General features: G+C 48.4%; 1 protein-coding gene across 6 annotated transcripts in view; it reads right to left on the bottom strand.

The window, feature by feature from the left end:
* The window catches only part of LOC146811881 (sulfotransferase 1 family member D1-like), a 331,172-nt gene that overhangs the window by 261,599 nt on the left and 42,338 nt on the right, over positions 1–27,235 (bottom strand). For 3 of the 6 annotated variants that reach the window (XR_014966790.1, XR_014966791.1, XM_085618838.1), the window contains exon 1: positions 12,891–13,174. The exons of the other annotated variants lie outside the window; for them this stretch is intronic. The gene's annotated coding sequence lies outside the window, so the exon portion shown is untranslated. Of the gene's footprint in view, positions 1–12,890; positions 13,175–27,235 lie in introns of those variants that run through there. 6 annotated transcript variants of the gene reach the window in all.

Here is a 27,235-nt window from a genome sequence, read left to right as displayed (position 1 = left end):
GTGCAAGTGGGTCCTGAGCCCGGTCTGATCCAGTTCTGGGTGTTGCTGGAGCACTTTGTTTTCCTGGCTCCTACATTCTTTTTAGAGCGAGGGGCAAGGTCGTCAGCCGCCCAGCAGGAGGTGGAGCCAGCAGAGTGGCAGGCAGGCACAGCCCTATTCAATCCCAGGTGCTATCTCCTCCCTCCACTCTCCTTGCGATTGTCGCCATTCAGCAGAGGGCTGACTCAGCCAACCTCCCGGGGGATCCCCAGCCCCTGTCACTCTCAAACCAGACAGTCAATCCACAAGCGCGCCCAGGCACACAGAAGGGTCAGACAAGAGAACAGCTACTCTCTAAAAAGTACTGTTCTCCAACTCAGGATTTAAAAACAACCTCTCCTAAAAGATGTGTTATTAAATGCTGAGCTCAGGGATATCAAACACTCATGTCTTATCTTGTTCGTATGAGAAGATAGGCGGATAGCCATTGGCACCCGCCTCCCTCATGTTAGCCTATGGAACAAGATAGCCTTGCAGTAGTGAACACACAAAATGGCCGGTGTCCACTACCAGAACATGTTACCTGCACTAGTACATGCTCTACCTTCTACATACACTGCACCCTGCCCAGGGGGGTACCTTGGGCCTTCCATAGGGATGACTGACGTGTATGAAAAGGGAAGGGTTAGGCCCGGCCAGTGTGGACACTGGCCAGGGGGACATGGCAGTCCTGGGACTGCAGGCAGGCCTGCGGCGGCAGGCCTGAGACACTGTTTTAGGGCTACACAGGTGGGTGGCGCAATCAGCGCTGCAGACCCGCTAGTAGCATCCGTCATCACCAGCCCTGGCACACACAGTGCACTTTACTAGGGACTTCAGGGTGATACAGATATGCCAATCAGGTATATCCAATCGATACGATATTTTACACAGGGAGCACTTACACTCTGGCACTGATTAGCAGTGGCAGAGTGTCCAAAGCATCTAAACCAGCAAAACGAAATCCAGCACAGCATCAAAAATCCATGTAGCAGAGGCAAACGATAGGGGAAAAACCCACGCCAAGGATGTCAGGTCTAACACTAATTAATTAATTAAAATGTAAATATGGCAATTGTGTAATTAATATTAGATGTGAGTTGTGAGGTTTACAGTGGTAAAGGGTGGGAAGTAAATTATTTTAAATTAATCAATAAGCTGTTGTTAATTGATATTAATTTATTAATTTAAAATGAGTTATGCAAATTGTATAATGATTTTTAGGTGTGGGTTGTGCTGTTTATTGGGGTAGAGGGTGGAAAGTAATTAAGGTTTAATTAATGAATACTTAGTTGATCATTTATATTAATTCATCAATCCATAAATATTTATGGTAATTGTTTATTTATTTTGTTGTGTGCAGGTTTTGGTTTTATAGGGGTAACATTTGGGGAGTAAATTAATTTGTATCTGTTTTAATTTATTTTTTAGTTAATAATATTTCTTTAATTGATAATTAATTATGTTGATTATGGAGGTACATTTTTTATGCAGACGTGTGTAGTGAATTGTGTGGTGTTATAGGGTAGGAAATAAATAAGATTAACTTTATGTAATAATTAATATTTTTGGTCATAAATAAATTCTATTAAAAATAGTTATTTGTTTGTAAATTATTTTAATTTTTTTAAAGAAAAATCTTTCTAGGTATTTATTAGATTTTTTTTAACATCATAATATGTTTCTATCTTTTCTAATTATTTTTATATAGGTTTTCTTTTTTGTTTTTTAAAATCATTTGTGTTGTAGTTGATATTTTGTTTGTTTTTAATTTTGAACTGACTCCAATGGGAATACAAATTGTTACCCCTCTGCTACCCAACACTTTCCGTACTGTTGCACTGACTGGAGTGGGAATAGTAATTTTTACTCCTCCGCTATGCAACACTTTCCCTACTGTTGCACTCACTGGCGTGGGAATAGTAATTTTTGCTCCTCCACTATCCAACACTTTCCCTACTGTTGCATTCACTGGAGTGGGAATAGTAATTTTTTACCCCTCCGCTATCCAACACTTTCCCTACTGTTGCACTCACTGGAGTGGGAATAGTAAGTTTTACCTCTCTGCTATCCAACACTTTCCTTACTGTTGCACTCACTGGAGTGGGAATAGTAATTTTTACCCCTCCGCTATCCAACATTGTCCCTACTGTTGCAGTCACTGGAGTGGGAATATTAAGTTTTACCCCTCTGCTATGCAACACTTTCCCTACTATTGCACTCACTGGAGTGGGAATAGTAATTTTTACCCCTCTGCTATCCAACATTTTCCCTAATGTTGCACTCACTGGAGTGGGAATAGTTATTTTTACTCCTTTGCTATCCAACACTTTACCTACTGGTGGACTCAATGCAGTGCAAAATGTACGTTTAAAGACTATTAAATATTTTAATGTTTTAATTTATAATATAATATTAGTTTTGATTGGATTTTATGTTATAGGTGTATGTATATACATATTTAAATATTTGTAAATTATTATATATTTATATAATTTAAACATAAATTAGTTTATTAATTGTTTTAAAGTGAAAATATATATTACATTTGATATATGTATGTTTAACTTCTTTTAAATTAAATGTATTTCTTATATTTGTTAAAAATGTATATTAAATCCAAATATGTTTTTAAACTTAATGTTATTATTTAATATATTTAACATTATCTTTTATATTTAAAAAAATTGAAATTTGTACAACTATATTTTTTGTCAATATTTTTATACTTACCTTTATAAATATAGGATGTCGATATTTTTGACATCAATATTTATGACTCGATATTTGTGTATGGGGATATTTTGGGCATCAATATTCTATCAGTAAACACACTTCAGGTACTCCTGGCATTTTGGTGAATCTACAAACATGTTGCCTGTAGGAGAAGTTAATTTAAAGCTGAATTCATAATACACAGAACTTGCAATGACACAGACTTGGAATTTATGGCTAAATGTGTGCTCATGTGAGATCTTCTACCAGCTCCTGACCATCTCCTAAAAGTTCTGGCACTTCGAACATCTACAAAACATTAAAAAAAAACATTCTCTGTGCAGGCCACCATAATAAAACATCAATGAAGACCCTTTGCCAGAGCCTAACGGGCTATTTCTTTACTTAGGTTAGTGTGCATTTTCTTTTAGCAGAGCTCTTACACATGTTTGAGGATCAAGATACAATTTGTGATGGGCAATTAATTTTTAGGAGAGAAATATAACATAACAAACAAATCCGAAGCATCAGTGTCATGTTCAGAGGAGAAAGTCGAAAATGCTATACCTAACAATTTTGGAATCCTTCTATTGTTTGTGAAATCTATATCCATCCATTCTTTAATTTGGAAGTAAATTAGTTCCATTGACAGATTTTTACAGGCATGTTTACGTTGTTTGAAGGGCGTAAAAATCTTTTAAAACTTTGACCCTCCAATGCTGGTGGGTCCCCTTCCAAAGTCTCCATGGGAGCGTGCGGCAATTGACATTATGGGTGCCATTAGGGATTCACAAAAGTACATCTTTGCTTTAATTGATTTCTTTACAATTTTTTGACCTAATGGAGGCCATAGAGGTTTTGAGTAAAGCTGTGCGTTTAAGTGACGTAAAAGTGTGGAATCTGAAAAGGGAAGCTAAAAGCCATGATTATTGTGGGCATAAGTTCCAACAAGAAATGAACTGTGCTGGAAACTGGGTTGATGATATAAAGAGATGTGATAATGGTTCTACCCAAACTAAAGGGGTAGAGCGGCCCAAAGTTTTGGCTTGCAAAATGATGACTTATTGGTGTACGAAGCAGTGCTAGATTTTGTTAGTAGCTTGTCCCCAAATGTGAAGGGTGTCGCTAAACGTCAACAGGATGATGATGGTATACCACAACATTGTTCACCTAGTTTAGACGGGCAATCTAGATATTGACAAGATTCGTTTTAGTGATGGTGAGGAAGGTTCGGCATTTAACAATAGAGTGAATATGAGGGTTTTACAAGAGAGTGAACAGAAACGTTGTTGAACACCACCAGTGTCATTAAAGATTACATTTGTGAAGTTGACTAACTATAATGTTGCTATATTGAAATGCTTGTGCAATTTTTACAAGTTTATAATAGACCATGGGTACTCACAAACGTTTTCCCAGGTGCCAATAAGTTTGGTCTGTGATGTGACCAGGGCCGCATTGATGCCAGCGGGGTGGCGGACGGGTGGAGGGAGTTGGCAGTAAAATGGGTATAGGGAAAGCAAAGCATGTACTTCTAGTGGCTGAACTGCACAAAGGAAATCAGAAAACATGGGAATATTCTTGGCTTCCCCCCTTTATCAAATTGTGTGATCCTAGGCAATTGTTTTCATTCTCTTTTCCTCCTTTTTCTTCATTATCTCAAATATGAGGACCAGAGGGAAGAATTAATGTTTCTAAATTCATGTTTGAAAACTATCACTTTAAAATAATACTTCTCAATATAATATAATGTGTGATAGATAATCTGACGTATTAATGTGAAAATTTTCTACATGTTGAACACACTTTTTGAATTTTGGAGAGACTATCATATATTCACACTTTTGCTGCAATATGTCTTTTAAAATGATGTCTTTTAAAACGAAGATCTTCCTAAAGTTGAGCAGTATAGAACTTCCTAGTTAATTCCTTCCTTTAACACACCATAACATTTAAATAGAGCTTGGCTGTTTATTTCTCATCCTTTTATTGTTAGTGCTCAGACGAGTAAAGAGCAGCTCACAGCTGTTGTTGACCAGGCAGCCGCATGTAAAGGTTGGAAGGGCCGTACTTTGAGTAACAGTGTAATAAACGAATGAATCACAGTACTTCCATTGGTTTAAATTGCCAGGTTTGATGTTCCTTATTATTTGTTCATTTTTGCTTTTTAGATCATTATCAAATGTTACTAAGTTTATTTCTCACTGTTAATGTTTTTTTATTGTTTTTCTGTTAACGGTGCAGGACCTACTCCTGTTGTCATTTTTCAGAAATTCTTGTTTTGTATATTGGGGTGGGGGTTATGGCCGCTTGTGTGATGAACCGCATGACAGTTCACCAGGTTTGTCATACATACATATTCAATTGCTGCAAGGTATATACTTTCTGGTGCCATCATTCTAACTTGTGGAAGCAGCTACTCACACACCGGTACCCAAGCTCTATCCTCAGGAAATGTATACTGGCGATCCGTCACATCATACACGGGATGCTATGCCCACCGTCATCAGCTGAGTTCCACTTCATCACATAAGCCCTCATAACAGGGCCCGGCCTTTCAAAAGCATAAGCTGTTTGGTGAATGAAACTCCCTGCGTTTGAGAGCTTCCGGTTCATAGATAGGTCGTGAGGTAACTGGTGCCAAGGGGAGCCATCAGGAGTCCATGTTCTTGGCAGTATTGAGTGGATGGAGCCCTTGCCCTGGTGTGAACAGGTGATATACAGGCAGGACTGAGACAAAGTGCCGATGACTGGGCTTCGCGGATATGTGGTGAGAGTCAAAGCAAGTACTCTGAAGAGCAACAGGGAGTGTAGGAAGACTGCTCATTACTCAAAGATAATCTCTATCCTATGTGTATGCTTGTTTCAGGGACAGAAATGATTCACCGAAGTTCTAAAGGGAATAACAATAAAATATCGAGTGAAGGATTCTAACATGGATCAAAATAAGGTGAGCCAGAACTGGTTGGTAATAGTGCATTGACCATGCACTAGACGAGGCAATTTCACTTGGTGAGGTCTGATGACATTTATGCTGTGACTGGATTCTTAGAGCTGGTAACAAAGAAGGGGGCAGAGAACTGTTCCAAACACATTTGCCATTTAGACAGATGTGTGAAAAGTTAACACAAATGGAATTCGAGGGGGGCGTGGCCGAGCCAGCCAAGATGGCGGACTCCTCTCCCTGAGGCTCCTGCTCGGCAGCCCGTAAAACAATTAGTCCTACCTGCCCCGGGCGTCCACCGACCCTGAAACGTGGCGAACCGAGCCCAGCAACAGCGGTGAAACTCCTGACCGGCTCCAGCTCCCCGAGATCAAGGCTGGGGCGGTGCCGGGGGCTCCGCGCGCGGACACTGGCAGACCGCACACAAGATGGCGGACGGATCGGAGAGGAGAGGCGACGAGACTGGGGAGCCACGGCGTCCCAGGCAGCACGATTGACCCGGCTGGTGATCGCGACCGCCCGTGTGGGTGCCCAGCGACAGTGAGGCAAAAGCAGGATCCGGGGGGACGGCCTGGGCGCTCCGGCGGTGACGAGATCGGAGCGGCGGGAGGGCGCTGATCCCCTCCCCACCAGTGGCGGCGGACAGAGGATGCCGGGCTGGATTCTCACCGGGGTGACGACAGCCTGACGGAGCGGCCCACACAGCAGGTGAGCCCCGATCGGGGCGCGAGTTACGTGGAGATTCCAGCGTCCTGTCAGGGGGTGATCGTTGGTGCAGCACCCGGCGGGGGTGTGGGGAGCAGCCCCCTGTCCTCGGGAGCCCGAGACGAGGGGCCCCAGCCACAGCCTTAGCGGACGCCAGCGGCCAGGCGACGGGGGAAGTACGGAGCCTCGGACAGGGTCACCAGCGGAGGAGAGAGGTGAGCCTCGACCGCACACCATCGCTTGACTGGCCCAATCGTGCGCACCCCATAGACTCTGAGGGACTGCCAGGTCAGGAAGCGCGAGGAGTATGCGAGGCCTGCGGCGCTGATACCACGGGGCCCGACGGGATGAGAGGGACCCGCCAGGGGTGTGCGGCGTTCCGAGAGAACCTCTGAGCCTCATGGAGACGGGCCTGGGTGCACTTTCTGGGGACCAGAGAAAGCGGAATACTCACCTCCGAACGGGGCGGGCCCGCGGACGCTGCGAGGTCGCTGACCTCCCGTGTGCCAGCCCCGTCGACGAGCTGAAGACCAGGAGGGCTGCGGGCGGTGCGCTTTCCAACGAGACAGTGGGACACGGCCCGGTGGCGACAGCTCCCTGAAGCGCAACAACTGCGGGGAGATCGGGCCTACCAGACCAATCAGAGTGGGGGCACCAGTGAGTGGACGTATCCACCGACACGGGGTGAATCCCCCCCCCCACATTGGGTCATCAATAAGCGGCGGGGATGCCGCCAGTCTCTCACCAGTCCAGGACGACCGAGCCAACACCGAACGTGGCCCTCACATCTTTAGCTCGGACGACGAAAACAGTGCCGCGCCAGGATCGCGAGAGGGCTCGATGACACCCCCCGTGGCGACCCCCCAGACCGCGGACACACTCATCTGACAAGAGACCCACGGATCGGGTCAGCGGCAAAACGAGCACAGACAGCCCTGCAGACCACATGGAATAGAATAACCACTGAGCCCGACACCGGGCAGGACATTTATAGACATCGATGATATACGGGAAACCGCCAGAACGGGAGTCGGCAGCCACCAGATCCACCACCCCCACTGTTACGAACTAAAGTTACACCATGGCAACCAGTTTGGGCACAACGCTTTGCACGATGCGCCCCCAGCATTGGGACTGTTTCCCACCGTTGTTGCAGTTCACCTCCCTACCCTATGTGTTCCCTCCCAGTCATTCCCAGAGCGGGCAAGGCAACCTTCACGGACGATGCAGTACACAGACGGACGGTGGGTGGTGGGCGAGGGGTCGGACGCGACGGCTGAGGGGTCCACAATACAACAAGGACATATACACGTGACCTCCCACAACATGTCGCACAACTCTCCTAACACGGACATAAAATTCCTGACACTTAATGTTCGGGGAATGCATACCACCCGCAAGCGATATTCCGTTTATGCCTACATCAAGAGACAAAAGGCCCAGGTAGCGCTCTTACAAGAAACGCATTTGACGGCGGGGGAGGCAGACCGACTACAGAGAAAATGGTGAGGCATAATATGTGCAACGACCTACTCCGCATTTGCTAGGGGTGCACTAGCTTGTATCAGACCGGGGGTGCCATTTAAGGAGCAAAGCAGACTCGTGGACAGAGAGGGCCGCTATGCAATACTGACGGGACTGTTAGAGGGCCAACCACTACTGATAGGGAGTATATACGCCCCCAACACAGAACAGAAGGGCTACTGGGGCAAACTTACACGCACATTGGCCCATCACACATCGGTCCCATGGCTCCTGGGAGGGGATTACAATTGCACCCTAGATCCACACCTGGACCGCTCGCACCCCCCGCAAGCCCACTCATCAGCATACAAGCAGGCCACAGACCTCCGCAGCTGGGTAGACAGATGGGGACTAGCAGACATTTGGAGAACTCACCATCCCACCACGAAGCTTTACTCCTTTCATTCGATCCCACACGATCTGAGGGTCCGGCTAGACAGATTCCTATGCTCCACGTCGCTCTTACCCTCAGTACAAGAGTCGGACTACCTAGGCAGAGTAGTGTCGGATCACGATGCACACACGGCGGTCCTCCGATGGAAACCCCCTCACCCCCCGATCCCAACATGGAGGATGCCCCGGGAATGCCTCACAGACCCGGTATTCCGCCAAAACCTTGAGGAATTTATGCAGGGCCACTTTCGGCAAAATGATAACACAGCGTCCACGCGTTCATTTGAATGGGATACATTCAAGGTAAGCGCCAGAGGCCACTGCATTCAACAAGTAGTTGGGGTCAGGAGAGTGCTAGACAGGGCATTGCAGGGGGCGGAGACCCAGCTCGCGGAACTCTCGAAAAGGGTGGATCGGGGAGACGCCACCGAGGCGCAACTATCAGCGGCCAAATCCTCCCATGCAACAGCGCTGCGAGATCTGCGCAAATATAACTTTCGGGCATACGCGACACGGACACACAAAGAGGGGAATAGGGCGGGATCCCTCCTGGCTTGGCTAGCCAAGCAAGACACAGCGCCACGCCCAATCACAGAACTCCGGACCCCGGACGGGCAGCTCAAATGTTCGCAGACGGATATCCTGCACATCTTCCACGTGTACTACGCGGCCTTGTACCGATCCCCACGGGTCAGACCCTCGGGAGACCTTACCGGTTTCCTAGGCGGATCGCCCCTGCCCACGATTCCCCCTACGATCGGGAAGGAACTAGACAAGAAACTCAAACCGGTCGATGTGAAGCAAGCAATTAAAGCCCTAGCACACGGGAAAGCGCCAGGCACGGACGGATTCCCGATTGAGTACTACCACACATTCGCGACACTGTTGGCGCCGCGGCTGGTCTCCATATACGAAGAGGCGGTAGCCCGCAAAATGCTCCCAGACTCGATGCGGGCGTCGATATTGGTGACCTTCTTGAAGCCATACAGAGATCCCGTGCTCCCGGCGTCCCACCGGCCGATAACGCTTCTGAACACGGACTGCAAGATCCTAGGGAAAATCTTAGCTGAACGCTACAGCCAAATCCTTCCCACACTGGCGCATACGGACCAATGTGGATTCGTTCCCCGGCGTAACACCTCACATAATTTGCGCCGCCTTTTCCACATTCAGGATCAGACGAAAGAACGATTTCCCCGAGCGGCGTGTCTGGTCCTGGACCTGGAGAAGGCGTTTGATACCCTGCTGTGGCCTTACCTATTCGAGGTCCTGCGACACGTAGGTGTTGGGCCCACGCTGCTGGCCTATACCCAGCTGCTATACGGAGGCCTCACCTCCAGAGTGAGACTCGGCAAACTTATATCGGCACCATTCCCAGTGACCCGCGGGACCAGGCAGGGATGCCCCCTCTCTCCTCTCCTCTTTGCCCTGGTGATGGAACCCCTGGCCATAAGACTGCGACGGGAGGGGGAGGCATGGGGGATACCCATAGCGGACGTCACCCACTGTGTGTCATTATATGCGGACGATCTCCTGATATATGTCCGTGATATCTCGGCCGACCTCACGCCAATCTGGACGACGCTACGAGAGTACGAGGGAATCTCGGGACTACGGGTCAACTGGGAGAAATCGTCCATTTTCCCTTTGGGCAACCCCTAGAGATAACGTTGGGCGATCAGGCGCTGAGATGGGATGGGACGGCCCCCAGATATTTGGGGGTGCGCCTATATCATTCCCCCAGAGACCTCTTTGAGGGGAACCATCGAAGGGCACTGACGAGCCTGCGTTCGGCGGTAGGGTTTTGGAAGACATTGCCACTAGCACCCATAGGGCGCGTTACTCTTGCAAAAATGATCATGGTCCCAAGGATGCTCTACTACTTTGCAAACCTCCCTATCATCCCGCCGCGCTCCTTCTTTCGGGAACTAGACGCGCTGCTGACAGCTCTGATATGGGGGGGCGGCAGACACCGAGTAGCGCTGCGCACACTGTACCTCTCCACGACAGCCGGAGGCCTGGGAGCACCATCCTTTGAATCGTACTTTCTCGCGGCACAGCTCCAGTGGCTGTCCCACTGGACGGCGGAATGACACGTAGGGGAGACGATCACGGAGGGAGGCAAACTGCCTTTGCCTGTGATCCGCCGACTGCTCATGCCGGGCTCCAAACCGACACGCACGCACCCGCTCCAGGTCGCTATAGCCCGCAGATGCATGATGAGGATCCACCGCATGTCGAAGGGCCAGCCACTATATTCCCCTCTACTCCCCCTTGTGGGCTTCCCCCGACAGAGCGGGTACTACACCATGAGGGCCCTCCAGGTGTGGACGGATCATGGGACGTTGTTCCAAGAGGGACAACTGAGGACATACGCACAACTGGTGGAGTGGCATGACCTCCCCCAAGGGCAATTTTTGAAAACACAGGCAGCTGCTGGAGAGTAGTGGCCGTTTCTGGCACACACGCGATGGGGAACCCCCGACGCATCCGGTGTTACACAGAGTGCTGCGTATGGGAGCAGGCAGCCACCTCATCACCTGGCTTTATAAAGCGATCCGGCAGCTCACAGACGTCTACCTGGACAACCTTCGGGAAACATGGTAAGACGACGCAGGCAGAGTATTCCATGATGCGGAGTGGCGTAAAGCCCTGGAATCCCCAAAAAAGGTGTCCAGGAACGCGCGATTCAAAAATATTCAATTTAATATCCTACACCGGGCATACCTCACCCCGGACAAACTCCACCGATTTTACCCCGATACACGATTTGAATGTCCCCGCTGCCACCAGCTAGACGCCGATTTCAAACATATGTTTTGGGCCTGCCCATCCATACAACGTTTCTGGGGAGGAGTACACCAAGCCATTCGAGCAACAACCGAACTCCCGTCCGCCCCCACCTGGGAGGAATGTGCGCTGGGGATAACCCCGAGGAGGAAATCCGCGAAGGTGCAGTGGAAGTTCATTTCCTTGGCCCTTCTCCTCGCGAAGAGAAACATTGCGATGCACTGGAGGGCCCCAGAGGGGCCGTCCGGTACGGCATGGGTGGGCGTGGTGCTCAAGTGGGGAGCAGCAGAGGAGGAGCTTCTGCGAGAAGAGGAGGCGAAGGGCGCCCGCAAACGCCCGATATCTATGGAGTGGGCGCAGCTACTCATCCTTTTTAAGCAAGCAAGCGCGACGGGGGAGGCCCCAGACATGACACAATTTACCCCCCACGCCCCGGCGGCCTCCCCCGACCGCCCCGGATCGGCAGAGGACACGAGCGGCCCATAAGGTAGGTAACATACCTAGACGTGAGGGCAAGTACGAACCCAGTCCCCTGCTTCGCGACGAGGGGTGGGCCCGCCCCTCCCCCTGGGGAGCCCCGGAGCGCACAACATACACTTACCACCAGTCCATACATAATCTGCCACGGGAGCTTCTCTTCCGCCGATCCCGCACCCTCTCCCCCCATACTTCACTCACTGCCTCCTTCCCCCCCCTACTTTACCAAGTTTCGGGGGCCCCCCCCCTACCCCAGGGCCCCTCCCATGCCGCCCCGTAGGCGGCAATAGCCCCAGTTGGCGGTTTCCACACCGTTGTTCTAGTTACACGACATGATAGGGAATCTGGGAAAGAAGGGAACGCTGCATAGACCAAGTTGGGGCGGTAAAGTTGACCCCGATCGAGACGGAAGGTGTAGGCACGATCAGGATGATAGGCTTGGGGGCCGCATAGAACCGACCTATGGGAAGACAAGTCTCTCGGGCCATCACAGGAGATCTCAGCAGCTAATGGACTACAGTATCCACGCACTATAGCTTTCTTAAAGGTCCATGACATTATGGTACAACGATTCATGCTTATAAATGTGAATGTTTCTTGTGATGCAATACATGCAAAACCCTAATAAAAACATGTCAATTAAAAAAAAACAAATGGAATTCGAGCCTCCTTATTGGTTGAGGACAGGGTTTTATTGCCAGGAAATGGCACTGCACCGGATCATGGTGAATTTGCTCATCAATGAAGTTTATAATACCTGTTATTTAGCCAGAGGGCGGATAAATAACAGAGGACGTTCACTATTCAACAACCAAAATAGTGGTCAACTTAACCAAAATTGAGACAAAAAGATCCAACCACCCCAACGGTCCTGAAACTGATTTATGCCGACAGCCCACATAATCGCCGAAGGCAGCAATAAATACATTAATTATCACAGTCCTTTTGGATCCACGTCACTACAATAACAATAATATTTACCTAGATTATGACGGTTACTACAACAAGATGGAGGCTTCAAAGCGCTATAAGGAACAGGTGTTGCTTTAGCATACCCACTCGTCATCATTTTACCGATTTGAAAAGGCTTTCGCCGGCCAGGAGCCAAACACAAAACATATCTCTGTAGGAGGTGCAATAACCACCTGAGCTGTCATGCTCATATTGAAAGGTCTGACCTAGAGGCAAACAGTAGAGTAGTCCACCGAGCTATAGGACAAAATATTCGGAGCATATAGTCATCACCAAACGTTATCGAGCAGATAGACCAAATAAATAAATGAGGACACAACCTTTCTTTGAAAAAGTTAATATTTAGCTTTACCTGTTTTGGTGCTGGACTTTGGTTGTGGTGAAGAGAGGAGAACGGCGGAAGATAGGTAGGAAGTAAGGGATTGCGTGGGAGGGGGGAGAAAAAGAACTCCTGTTAACGTTCAAGTAGCGCCTGTGCCCTCGGCCCACGCTGGTTTCCTTCCTCCCCTCACCTGCCCTGCTCGGTTACTCTACGGCCCTGTCACTGGGTGCCCGGCGCCCCACCTCTGAAAGTGGAAACCACCCACGCAGCGAATGGGCACGTCCCTTCAGCTTCAAAGGTGATGCATGTTGTGAAAAGAGGAGCGGCGGGCCGGGCAGAAGGTGAGGGCGATATCCAACTGCAGATACACCGGCCCCCGCACAAAGGTCGGAGGCGCGGCTCGGTCCAGGTTCTGAGCAGAGCAGCACTAAACAATACAGGCGCGCCAAAGAGAGAGGAGGGGCAATTCAGAGGCGGCCCTCGATGTTTGAAACAACTGCAGCAGGCACCAAGCAAACCAGCCTGAGCTCAGATAGCCCCTGGGCGGAAACACACTGGCGCTGCCACTAAAGCAAGAAGCAACAGGGGGTCCCGTTTCTATTCACACACCTGTTCCTACCCCACTCTGAACACGAACATGTATGTGCCTCTCCTAGCCTACCTTAATTACCCCTCTCATACCTCCTTAACACCGGTGAGAAGGAGGCTGGCAGGGCTTTAAGTGGGATGAAAAAACTTGAGGATCTCATAAAGGGGCGTGGCCAGTGTAATTAAGGGTGTGGCTTAAAACACATGAACAATAAATCTGTGTTTACCATATTGTGCAGCCTGATTTGTATTTTGCTGTTTCTGTCATTGCAGCCAGATATCATACAACAATTAACATCATACCTACAGCAAGTCAGAAGTATTGGCTTTGTCAATAGTTGTGAGTGGCATAAGATAAATAAGCAGCAACTGTGGCTTGTATCTAATATTGAAAAAGCTTCCATTTACAGCCTTGGCGGCAGTACGACAATGTTGCTGCTCCTGTGATTCTAAAAGAGAAGGGAAATCCACAGAGAAAATGACTCTCTTTAAAGGATTTCCCTTCCCCTACAGCGCTCACCTGGCATGACCTCATGCCGTTACTTCTCCACTAGTGAGAAGTGAGCAGGGTGAGCACGCGCACATCGATGTGCCTGCTGTCAGAGCAGTCCGGAAAAAAAACTGATCGCATGTGCCAGGGCACAAAACAGAGACCGACAGAGATCCGTTTCGAGGCCTTCTTTGAAAAACTGCCGGTGCTCAGCTTAAAGCCCTGGTGGTTGGTGATGGCAGGGTAAAGGAGTGTAAAAATATAGGATTGCTGGGGGTGAGAGGGAGATGGAAGGAGAATTGTTGGAGTTAATAGGTGCTAAACATGGTGCCTGCAGTATAATGAAATCAAAAAAGATTTAAAAGCAGTTTAGGAAGAACCACTGCCGCCGGTCAGTTGGAGAGTGCTGAATGCACAACCTTCATGCAGACAGGTCAGTGGGCCCCTCTAAGGTTGGCGCTCTGGGTCTGGGCCCAGCCTGTCCATGCCAAATGCCAGCCCTGGCACCAAGATTAGGATTGCATAGTGCCTGGCACACCTACATTCAAACCCATTTTGATGAGGCTGGCACCTGTATTCCTGCCTAGAGCATAGTTAGGTAGGCGGTGGCTGGACAAAACAATGACCGTCTCTCTAACAGTTGCTTTTTAATACAGGTAAAACAAAAAAAATAATACTAACAGCAGATGTTTGAGTGACAGCAGCAGGACTTTTATGATGCTGACCTGGAAAAAAGAGGCAATGGTATCTGAACTTGAATATTCACTCACCCATCTGCTTATACTTTCCTCTCAATCCCACTGTAGGAAGCTGGCTCTGTGTATGATATTGCCACCAGGTGGTAATACCATGAACAGAGTCCAGGGTCCCTCAAAAGTGCACAGGGCTCAATGCAAAACCCAAAGTACTCTGGTAGTGAGGGCGAGCAGCCTTAGGCCTAACACAGAGGAGTGTAAGACATTTATTGCACAGACATGATCAAGCTATATAATGGGCTTGTGAAAGACGGTGAGCACACAGATTTTTCGGGGGTTGGGTCTATTGTAGTATCTAAACCTCGCCCAAGGCCCACCATCAAGGCATGTAGATCTCTCCCAAAGCATGCAAATGATATCTGGCTGACCTTAAAGACGAACGCCTGGAACATCATGTTTTTAACCAAAACTTGGTTGAGAGAGAGCTCCAACCCGGATATAGCACTGGCTATTCCAGCAGGATACAGGATTTCCAAGGCGAACCGAGTTGGAAACAGACTAGGAGGTGGCCTTGCCATGATTATGAGAGAGGATTGGGAGATCTCGCATAGGAGAGAATTGAAAGTATAGGGCAGATTGAGGCTTTGTCCTTCTGCATTAAATTCTCCAAAGCCTCCTCAATGGCCGGACTGCTGGTTTATGGACCCCCAAACGCCCCAGCTGCCCATTGCTGAAGCTTTATGACACTATCGCTGACCTTTCACTTAGGTATACTAATTACACAGTCCTCGGTGATTTTAATGTCCATATGGATAACGTTAATTGCCCCTTAGCTGTCCAGTTGGCCGACAGCCTCAAAGGGCTTAATCTGATTCAAAAGGTATTGTCAACCACCGATGTGGCTGGCCATATTCTTGATTTACTTTTTACCAATGATCATACTCTACAGATAGAGGACCCATTACCTATAACTTGGTCGGATCAATGGTTGATCCCTTTTAATTTACTGTGGGTTTCCTCCTCCCCAGCTTACAGGTGAACCTAGCAAGGACGTGTTAACTTTTAACTGTTGGGTTACCTCAGCTCTTGATAAAATTGCCCCAACTAAGACTATGAAATTGACTAGGAGTAAACCCTCGGCCCCCCGATTTACAATGGAACTCCACACGGAGAAAAGCCTATGTAAGAGGCTGGAGTGTGCCTGGCGAAAAAACTATGAGCCAGAGGCCAAGTGTATACAAAGTAGCCCAAAGGAAATTTCATAGTTTAAAGCGCAAGATCATTAGGAACTATGTCGCTAATCAGATCAAAACCTCTGACAACTCTGCAAAAGAAATATTTAATATAGTCCAGGGTTTCATTAAACCACTTGTTCTGAATAGTACTATTCCTCCATCAGTGATTCTCTGTGAAAAGTTTGCTACTTTTTTTCAGAACAAAATCCAAGATGTTTACTCCTCCTTTCCACCTTTAGGACCACCAGACCAACCACCTCATACACTGTGCCGCACAAGTATGTGGTTGGTCTTTCGTCCCTTCAGTATGGAAGCATCCCTGGGGGAACTTAATACAATAAAATCAAGCTCCCGGCCGACCCCTTCCCTGCTAGATTTTTTAAGTTACTAGTCCTTTGGCGCAACCCTGCATTGAACACAATCTGGAATTCCTCGTTAGAGATGGGGATTTATCCTACCAGTTGGAAAAATGCATTTGTTCAGCCAATTCTTAAGAAAGAAGATGCTGATCCAAAAGAGCCCAAAACTTTAGGCCAAATTCTTTCCTCCCGGCTAAAATTCCAGAAAAAGAAGTTCAGAAACAACTAGGGGACTTCCTGGAGTCAAACCATCATCTGAACGACTCCCAGTCTGTATTTAGATCCGGTTATAGCACGGAGGCTGCTCTACTTGAAGTCGCAGAGACTATCCGTGAAACTTTAGATCACGGAAGCTGTGCGATGCTGGACTTATCCGCAGCTTTTGATACGGTGTCACACAGGATTCTCCTAAATAGACTTAAATGTCTAGGGGTGACTGGAACGGTCTGGGCCTGGATTTGCTCATTTCTAGAGGGGCGTACACAGCAGGTGACTCTCCATCCTCATCTTTCCACCTCTAGTCACCTTGTGTGTGGGGTCCTGTAAGGCTCTGCTTTGAGTCCAACGCTTTTTAATGTGTACCTCACTCCCCTTGCGGCAGTTATTGAGCAATGTTGGGTGAAGGTTGTCTCGTATGCCAATGACAGGCAACTGGTGTTCTCCTTCAGAGATCACAGCAAGACAGCCTTTGTCAGTTTTAAGCAGTGTCTTCTTGATATCTCGTCATGTATGACGGAGAGCTGCTTAAAATTGAACACCTATAAAACGGAGGTTTTGTTTTTCAACCAGTCCGCCACTCCACCACCAGAACTTTGGTGGCTGGCTGAGGTAAATCCACCTCCTCTTCCAGTTGCCTCTGCTAGGAATTTGGGTTTCAAGTTTGATGCGCAATTGACTGGCAAAGTGCAAATCTCCCATGTTTCCGCTCAATGCTTTTGGAAGTTGAAGGCTCTACGGAGCTTTCTTCACTTTCTGCCAATGAATTACAGTTAGACTGTGGTACATACATTAGTCACCTCCCAGCTTGACTATACGAACAGCCTCTATCTGGGTCTTCCTGAGTATCTGCTCAGAAGGCTACAGATTATTCAAAACGCGGTGGCAAGGCTTGTTCGGAATATGCCTTTGCGCCACCACATTACCCCTCATTTGCGTAGTCTACATTGGTTGCCTGTGAAAAGAAGAATAAAATATAAAGCACTCACCTTGGCCCAAAGAGCAATGAATGACACTGGCCCGCAGTATTTGAGACAGAGACTTCAAAATATAGTAAGAATAGAGTACTCAGGCAGATAGCCCTGTTCACAGATGCTGCAGGTAGCACAGGCTTCGTGAAAATTCTGGGCGACAGATGGTGCACAGGCCAATGGCCAAGCAGGTGGCACAACCAGGGCATCACCGACAACATTGATTTTTCTTAGCTGCTCCCCATTATAGTGGCACTAACTGTCTGGAAGCGGGAACTGAGGAACATGAAGCTGACGCTGTGGTCAGACAACAAAGGGGTGGCACAGGCAATCAATAGGGGCTCACCTAGGTGGTCAGATATGCTGAGACTAATGCGGCAATTGGTTAAGCTGCAGTTAGAGGGGAACGTAGACCTGAAGGCCCGTCATGTACCAGGGGTGGAGAATGCAGTGGCCGACGCTCTTTCACGAGTACAGATGAGCAAATTCAGGGAATTGGCCCAGGGGCAAAACAAGTAATAACCCTCTTCCCAGAACAGTTGTGGGGCCTAGCGGGAGAGACTTGTCAGTGCTAGTGAACCAATCCCTTGCCCCAAAAGTGGCCAGGCGCTACAAAAAATAAGCAGGGACAGGGATGCAAATAGTACGAATCCAGACACTAGAAAACATGGTTGAAACAAGAAGAGAAATTGAGCGGTTTATCCAGAGTGCATTCACCAGCAAAAAGTCTAGATCGTGGGTGCAGGAGGCCCTTCCCACACTTCACTAATCTCATAACAAACCCATGCACATGTGCTGAACCCAGCAAAGCTGCGGGTCCGTGAGCCAAACTGACAATGCAAGTGACACTGCATGACGATTAGCATGGCTGCAGTCCAATTATCATGACATGGTGCACGCCACAACACTGAGGTGGCTGAGTGTGGACCACATCCGTAAAGGAGCAGGTCACACTCTGACACATTCATGTGCACAAACAACCCCTGACGTCAACAAGACATCTACGGACAAACCATGCCCAAGAGTCCCAACTCCCACCAAGAGCCCAATTTACCCAAGTCTGCAACATCTCAGCACTGAATAAGCACAGAAGTGAAAGGCACACCGCCTGAAAGGGATAAGGGCCAGCAAAATCAGAGCTGCAGGGGCGACTCTCCCACAATGCAGCACACACACATAAGAATCAGAGCACATCAACATTGACAACAATGTGGTACACACTGCAACACTTTCACAACAGAACAGAGGACACAACTGCTTCCGCATGTGTGTAGAAACTGGCCAATCATATTTGGCATAGCAGGAAACTGAGAGACGATAATGTACAAGTACAACCCCACATCGCTGATGGTGTAGAAATGTCCACTGTCCCTCATCAAATAGGCATCTCCTTCCAGTCACAATGTACATTGTCATGCAGTCTGTTTGTAAACTTGTCCAATGCGTGAACATACATGGAACACACTGTTAAACTGCATCTCCCCTTTACATTGCAGAGCGAGAATCAACACCTCCTGCAGTGCAGACCGTACATCTCTTCGCCATCGACACCGATGCCCTCCAACAGCTCATGGACACCCTCAGAACCCCACCCCCAGGAGCAGGGCAGACCAGCTGCATCGAGGAGACCCCACCCCCTGCACAGACCACACAGCAGGAAGCACCCACCACCACAGCTGTCTCCCAGGACCCCCACGACTAACACATGGCATTCAAGTGCCGTGTGTTAGAGGGCCAGAAGGAGATGGCTGATCAGGTGTGGGTGGAGTTCAACCTCATGGCAGCCAAACTAGTTGCAATACGTGGGTGTCTGAGTCCCATCAGGGACCACTTACAATCCCTACCGGACACCCACAGTCCGCTCCATGCTCTCCAACAAGCCATGGCTGACATTGCTGGAGTCATGACTCTGAGACAAGAACAACTGTCTAGTCAGAGTGGCTCCAGCGATGTCAGCCAGGAGTTGGGACACATGCAGAGGATCATGGAGAACATGGAGCGAATGCAGGTGGAAAGAATGGCTGCCACGGCAGTACACCAGCAAGATGTAGCTAGGATCTTCCATGCCCTGCAGATACTCATCATGGCATTGCTGCCACAAGGCCTGGCGCAGATGAATGCTGCTGCTACTACTCCATCCACATCTCCGCCCCTGATGTGTCAGTGCCTCACAGTGCTGCAGACAAAACACCACCACCCACATGTGAGGCACATCACACATCAGAGGACGATGATGTGAATGATTCTGCCATTCTTGTAAGAAGGAAGCGGTAGCATTCATCTCCGCCATACGGCCTGTTTCAGCTTGGATCTGCCCTCTGCATCATGCCCTGGAATAATACCTTCCACTGTCCCCGATACACTCTGCAAAACTCACCTTGGCTCTCGACATGGACTGCCATATTAGGTTTGGTTACCAATGACACAGCAATCAGACTGCAGACTGAACTCTTACTCTTCCGATGAACTGGTCAATCCCTAAAGGACTCTGGCTGGCCCTCCAAGGGGCAACAATGTAAAGTGGGGTTTGCATGGCCATGTAGTGGTCCAGCTTCAACACTCCACCGAATGTGATTAAAACATTATGATTCACACAGATGTGTCATATCGATGATCAAGCAAGTAGGAAAGTATGGATGAATGTAGGGGCAGTGATTCCAAAAAAAGGTACTCCCTGGGAACTTACATCAATGCACATGTTTGACCGTGACCCATATAGGCAGTAAGATGACTGGGAATGTGTGAACTAGCTGTGGCCTCATTGCTCCTAAACAACAATCTTCCAACTTAGCCCCACGTCAATGTAGGAAATAGGGCTGTGTGTAAAAAAGTCCAAGTCAAAGTTATGTGGATGCCACAGCTCGGAGCAATGATTTGTTTGAGTGTGCAACGGTTGGACTCCTGGGATGGTCTGTGCATAAATGTGAAGGTCATTCCATGCAAGAGAACTGCGAGCAAGGACTCCTGTGTGTGGGGTGTGTATACGTTGGTCTTTGGTTAGCGCTGTGCTTAGTGTGGGAGTCATCATCAGCTGCTATGGTATCTCTCAGGGGGTGCCGGGCGCATGCAATTCCAAGGTCGGAGGTGCAGATGTGCTACCGCCTGCCAGTTCAGACAAAGGAGCTTTCATCCCTAAAGTTAGTTTGTCATCTGCTTGCATTCTGGAAATGTGATGTGGAATTTTTTGGGGGGGGGGTCACTGCTTCGCCTTCCGGCACGGTTGAACCCTTCCCAGCATGTACCTGCCCTCACGGTCAATTTTGCATGCTCTGATGTAGCAGTGGTGTTTTGCTGCAGTCTGACAGTGATGGGTACAGGTAGCTGTGAGGAGGCACGTGACTTCTCACCTAGCACCTATTAGCTGACACTGTTCACTACTATTGATGGATGATGTCCGTGTAGACATGTGATCTGTACATGGCACATATGTCCAGGGGAGACCTTGGTGTGTTCCACGCAAGGTATTCCTGCTGGCTTTTTAGTTCGTGTGCATCACCCATGTTGCTGAGGTGTTCACTGTGCCCCTTACTTCTATGTTGCTCATGTTGTGGGACTTGAGTCACGGGGTGCATCTCTGCATCAGGGTGGTTCATATTTGACCCCAAATGACACCCGCTATTTTATATTTGACCCCAAATGACACCTGCAATTTCATATTTGACCCCAAATGACACCCGAAATGTCATATTTGACCCCAAATGACACCCTGTTGTCTTTTTTTTAACACCAATGACAGCCTTCGTGTCATGTTTTTGTACACATGTGATACGCTGATGAGTGGGATTACGTACTACATCTGACACCCTGAAATGGCATTTCGAATACGTGACACCCTAAACAGCCTCTCTGTACAGAGGTGACATACCCACCATCTATTTGCTATTTGTGAGATTGTTAGCACTTAATGTTGCACTTACACTTGTCAGAGTGATGTGCTAATGCAGAGGACGGACATGCACACAGGGAATGTGTGTTGTAATGAATTTATTTGCACATGCTGTTCATGTGGTCATTTTGTACTGTTCCATGATTGCTAAGGACAGTCACAATGTGACGTGCTCATGCAAAGAAATTGTTAATGATTGTGTTCCTTCGGGCTATTCCTGCTGCAGCTGCAGTGGGGTGTGGTCCACCTGCCTCATCTTCCTCATCATCGTCTGGTGCATCTGGCACTTGGATCCATGGGGTATTGGTGCGTACACATATGTTGTGCAATACACAACATGCGATGATCATCTTGCACGCTATTTCTGGGCTGTACAGGAGTCTTCCACCTGTGATGTCCAGGCACCTGAAACGTGACTTTAACACACCAAATATGCGCTTAACAATGCCCCTGGTGCGTTTGTGGGCCACATTTTACTGCCTCTGGGCCGGGGCGTTAGGGGCTCGGAGGGGTGTCATCATCCACGGGCAGAGTGCATATCCTTGATCACCTGTGAGAGGTAAGTGAGATTAATGTAGGCTAGGCCTTTGGCTTATGCTGCGGCAATGAAGATACACACACAACAGTTGGCATGCATTAGCCAAGACCCCGAGCGGTCTTGCGCTTCTTTATTTATCCATTCAGGCGAGCCCGCACTCCGGGTGCATGCTACATTGCAACATTGTCGATTAAGGCCCGGGTGGTGCCGACACTACAACAGAGACACACGCCATAGTTACTGTTGTGGCCAGCCCAGAACTGAACCACGCCCAGAGCCCAGAACTGAACCACACCCAGAGCCCCACGCCATTTCTTCACACTCCTCACATGCCTACGCGTGGGCCACCGCCGCGGCACTGGGATGTCGTGCGCTTCGGAGTATGTCTCCAGATGTTCCACCCAGGCTTTCCAGTGGCCTGCCTGGGACGGGGATGGCCCCGTAACTGTGAAGGGCTCCAGTGGCGTTACCGAGGATATGCTGTTGGCTGCTGGAGGCGGACTTGTTGGGAATCCCCACGGGACGATGACTTGTGGTGCACAGAGGTAGTGGCACCTGAGGCAATGCGTCCGGCACGGGCCTACCGCCACATGGCGATGACTTGCGGTGCACTGAGGTAGGCCCACCTGAAGAGCTGAGCGGGTGTGCAGCCTGCGATGATGCAGTAGGCCTGGAGGTCTGGACTGGATTTGATTTGTGTGAGACCTGCTGGACCGCAGTGTAGGCCGGAGGTAGCAGTTAGCACACACAGAACTCAGCGATGCTATGCCGCAGGGTGCGCTGGGGGTCTATTGCGCGGAAGCCAGCGATCGGCTGAGGAGGCTGCCAAGCTCAGGGACCTCGGGCTTGATGATTGCATTGGCACGTGGTGGACCCTCTTGGAGACATGCCGGTGGAGGCAGGTGAGCAGTGAGGACTGAGTGCGCAGGGGCGGGCAATCACTGCTTGGAGACACACGGGTCTAGGGACCAGCGGGCTGGGGTGCAACAGGCGCACAGGATTACGCAGGCACAACCGGTCATGGCGGCGGCCTCGTGGCAGGGTGAGGGGTGCCGCCCAGTCAGACACGCCTCTGCGGGTGATGACGAGATGTGCGCCGGGTGGCGTGTGACGTAGCCACCTCGTCGCTGGTGTAAATTTGACAGTTGAAGGTGGTCGGCCACGTCAGGATAGGGCGGACACAGAGACACATGCAGTAGTTACTTTGGTGGCCCTCCCGGAAGTGACCCACGCCCAGAGCCCCGGGCTATTTATTCACACTCCTACCCAGGACTGCCATACGCCGGCCCAGCCCACTACACTTACGCTTACAGGGGGGGCAACATAGCTACATGTCCACGGTCTTCCCCACTGCCTGAGGTAACATGGTTGCGTCCACTGTCCACAATACTACAAACACCAGCAGTATATGTCCACATGGACATGTCTGTGCTCTGCATACTCAGGACTGTACAGCACATCACCGACACACTTGGCATTGTGTACATTCTTATTCATGGGTCACTTGCCTCCTTCGCACATTCTTGGTTCCCACCTCTCCCCACATTCTGTAATTGTGTGGCAGAGGGGCTATGCCTTTGTGGATGGTTTGTCTAAATGTCTGGCCCCTGTAACCACAGTTACTTGTGTTGTCGTGTCTGGTAGGTGGGCATGTTGGTTGGCATGTTGTATGTGATTTTGTTACGTGTGCATTCCCACAGTTGGGAGTTGTATGATTGTGGAGTTGAGGTGCCTGGTGTGTTCCGTTGGCACTTACCAATGAGCAATGCATTTCCATGGGAGCCATCATGAAAGTGGTGGTTGATGATGGACTGTTGGAAGATGTAGGAATCATGCACACTGGCTGGGAAGTTGGCGATGACATTGGTGAACAGTCCCCGGTGGTCCACTATTGCCTGCACATTGATGGAATGTGTGTGCTTTCTGTTGTGGTAATTGTGTGCAGTGTCGGCAGGGGGCACAAGTAGGACATGTGTGCAGTCAATTGCCCCCAACATGTGCGGGAAGCCAGCTGTTCCTGCGCAGTGTAGGGGAAGTGAAGGTGCTGGGGTATCAAGCTTATGATGGCATCCAAGACAGGTGTGAGGAACTTTGATGGGGCTAGTTGTGAGAGTCCTCCGACTTTGGCAGTTGTTGGTTGGAAGGTACTAGAGGCCAACAAGTGCAGCACTGTCTTTCACACAGAGTAATAGGTGAAAAGGGGGCATATTTACAAGGCCATGAAAAGCCACGCAGGGAATTATAAGAAAATTAAATGTGCCATTTGTGGATAAGCCAATGTTACCACATTTTAGGGAGCGAGCACATGCACTTGAGCACCGGCTAGCAGTGGTAAAGTGCCCAGAGCCCTTAAGCCAATAAAAAACAAATTCATCAAACAGGGGAGGAGGAAGGAAAAAACTTTGGGGTTGACCCTGCAGAAAGGGCTATTTCAAACAGCCACGTAATAAGGTTTCATTTAGGAAGGATTCTCAAAGCTATAAAACATGTCTAAATGATTGATATATGTTTGTGCCATTTACTCACTATGGTGTGTCTGTTACACACGTTTTAGGCCCAAAATTTAATTCAGGAGTAAACATACGTTTACAACCGAATGCTCCATTTTACGACTGCCTTGATTCCACAAATTACTTTACAATCCCACTAAAGGGGTGAAAGTGGGTGCTGTAAGTCATTGTGTGCCTTGAAGCTTGGGAACTCCCATAAACATGAACATTTGTGGGCATTCCCAAACTGCAATCTGACCGACCCATTTACACCCTTGAATTGGAGTAAATTTTCTCAAGCAAATTGCTGGAGTTATTCTCCTTCTGGGGTGGGAAAGGGATAGATCTCTTTGTATGTTACATAGACAGTAAAGAAGGACTTATTCAATATTCTCCTCTCGTCTACCTGGTTAGGGAAAAAGGACTCATCAAGCACAAAATATTAACAAAGAACTCTACCTAGCCTGAGGTGAAGACAGCAAAGTAGGGCTTAATTTAACAATTGCCCTGCTAAACTGTCAGTGATGATGAACAATTAGAATCAGCTCATTCATCGGTCGCCATCGTGCAGTGGTGTTCACGCCAGCACTTTGAACTGTGGCTCTTCCTAACCCAAAAGCCTGTAAGATATTGACTAACTCGTATGATCCTTCTGAATCTTTGCTTGCCTAATTCATATATACTCTCACAACCACCCAATGTCATTGTTCTTTCACCATAGCCAACTGGTCTCCCTCACGCTCTTGCATATATATGAAAGTTTATTAATAGCTTCCTTACACACCTTATTTAAGGAAGATCCAGATGTCTCAGAGCTGCCAGTCATGCACGATCCACATTTGAGTCACTATTTCACCATTCACACTCACTAGACCTTTACCTACTAGCCCCTTTCATCATTTAAACACCTCAGGACTCCAATATCTCCTATTTTAGACTGGTTATAACACTCATATGACCTTCTCTACCCTTACCCCTCGCATACGCCTGCCACGTGATCTAGACTGTTTTCCTTCATTCTTACCTGATTTCTTTTCTTCTATTCTTACTTGACCCACCTAGTGGCCCTCCTTGTTTTGACATGGATCCACTGACAACAACTGACACCAATCTGGACAAATCAGGAAGATATGCTTATAAAATTAGGTACCCCCTGAATCTATCAAAAAAAGCTTTTAAGAACTTAAAACATAGACTGCTCAAAGCTCATCCAGAAATTCTTTTCATTGGCTCCTATATCTGCATGAATAAGGGTATTATTATACGTGACCACATCCTTATAACAAAATGATGCGCACAGTGGAGGAAAGCCTTTCTATCGCTGCTCTCGATCTTTTCATCCAGGAAAGCTCCTCATGGGATAAGACTCTCGATAGCCCCCTAAGTGGTTTACATAGCAGAAGCAAACATTTCCATTTTCAACAATGGAACTATCCTCATCTAATCATCAAATCGTAACCTTGAATTATTTGAGGACTTTTTCCCTCTCATCAAAAAGGCTGCAGACAGCAATGTATCCGCAACCTCTCAAGTCCTTCCTAATCCGGTGTGCAATACAAACTCACCTACATCTCCAGAGGGTCCAGGCCCGACTCTGCCAATCACCATACCATATCCAAATTCCACACCCAGAGCTCCTGAGTCACACAGCGATGGATATCACCACCTCCCTCAGACTACACTTCTGACCTCCTTCATGCCTCAAGCAATGACACTCCTGATGTCTGAAACCACTAATCCACTCAGCAATATGTCCCTAGCACCTCCTCTTTCCCCGATCCTGAGCTCCCCTTCACGCATCTTTGAGCCTTCTGCCACCTCTGACCCAACTCCCCCTATATTAAACTCCTCTGACGAACAATACTCCATCACCACAGGCATCAATCCCCTGTATCCTTTTACCCTACTCCAGGACCCTACAGCCTACTCCCACACCTCACCAGCTTCAAGACTGGATGAGATTACACAAAACCTACAACAACTCAAGAGTTACTTACAAACCCTTATAAACATCACCATTCAATCCACTAATAATCGCCGGCCATGCAAGAATCCGAGATCTAATAATTATAACCAGGACTAACCTCCTCTTCTTGCCTCCAACACACTTCCAACTAACCTGATCTCACCCTCTTCAAAGTCCCCGGACCTGAGTTGGAGAACCCTACCATACCGTAATGCACCCTCTAGGCCCATCAAACTAAAAGACTCAGATTTACTGTCCGATGAAGATATCCATTCCCTCCTCCTATCATATAACACATCTCACTCTGCTATCATAAACAATCAGCATCAAATCCAATCCATCCTAGTGAACCCACACAAAGAATCTAGACCAAACCCCAGAGCAATAAACAGGAACAACCTTAAGCAAATTCTCCTAACTCAGACTACCCCAGCTATTGCCAAATCCCATTTGAAATGTATGCTACTCAATTGCAGACCAGCTGCTAGACATGCAGTGGACCTTGCTGACCTTCTCATCGCTCATGACCGTGACCTCCTTATCCTGACCGAAACTAGGCTAAATGCTTCCTCTGCTCCTATCCTTGATATACTTGTCCCATCTAGTTATGCCATCACTGGATCAGATAGCTCCAGTCGACCAGGTGGAGCCATTGTATGTATTCACCGTAACAGCCTTTCTGTCAAACAGTCACAATCCCCTGTTCTATCGTCATGCAAATACCTTTGCATCAATGTTGCCTGCAATAACAAATCAAAATATAGACTACACACTATATACCATCTGCCTGGAGATAATCTTGGTTTCTTAGAAAAAATTGTGGATATATACACAACTAACTCTTGTCAACATGGCACCCAAACCTTCCTTGGAGACTTCAACCTCCACTGGAATGATTTGAATGATTTGAATGACCCTGTAGTTAACAGCCTAAAAAATATT

Source organism: Triturus cristatus, chromosome 7, assembly GCF_964204655.1.
Source record: "Triturus cristatus chromosome 7, aTriCri1.1, whole genome shotgun sequence".
NCBI lineage: Eukaryota > Metazoa > Chordata > Amphibia > Caudata > Salamandridae > Triturus > Triturus cristatus.
This window is presented reverse-complemented; position numbering and strand designations above follow the sequence as displayed.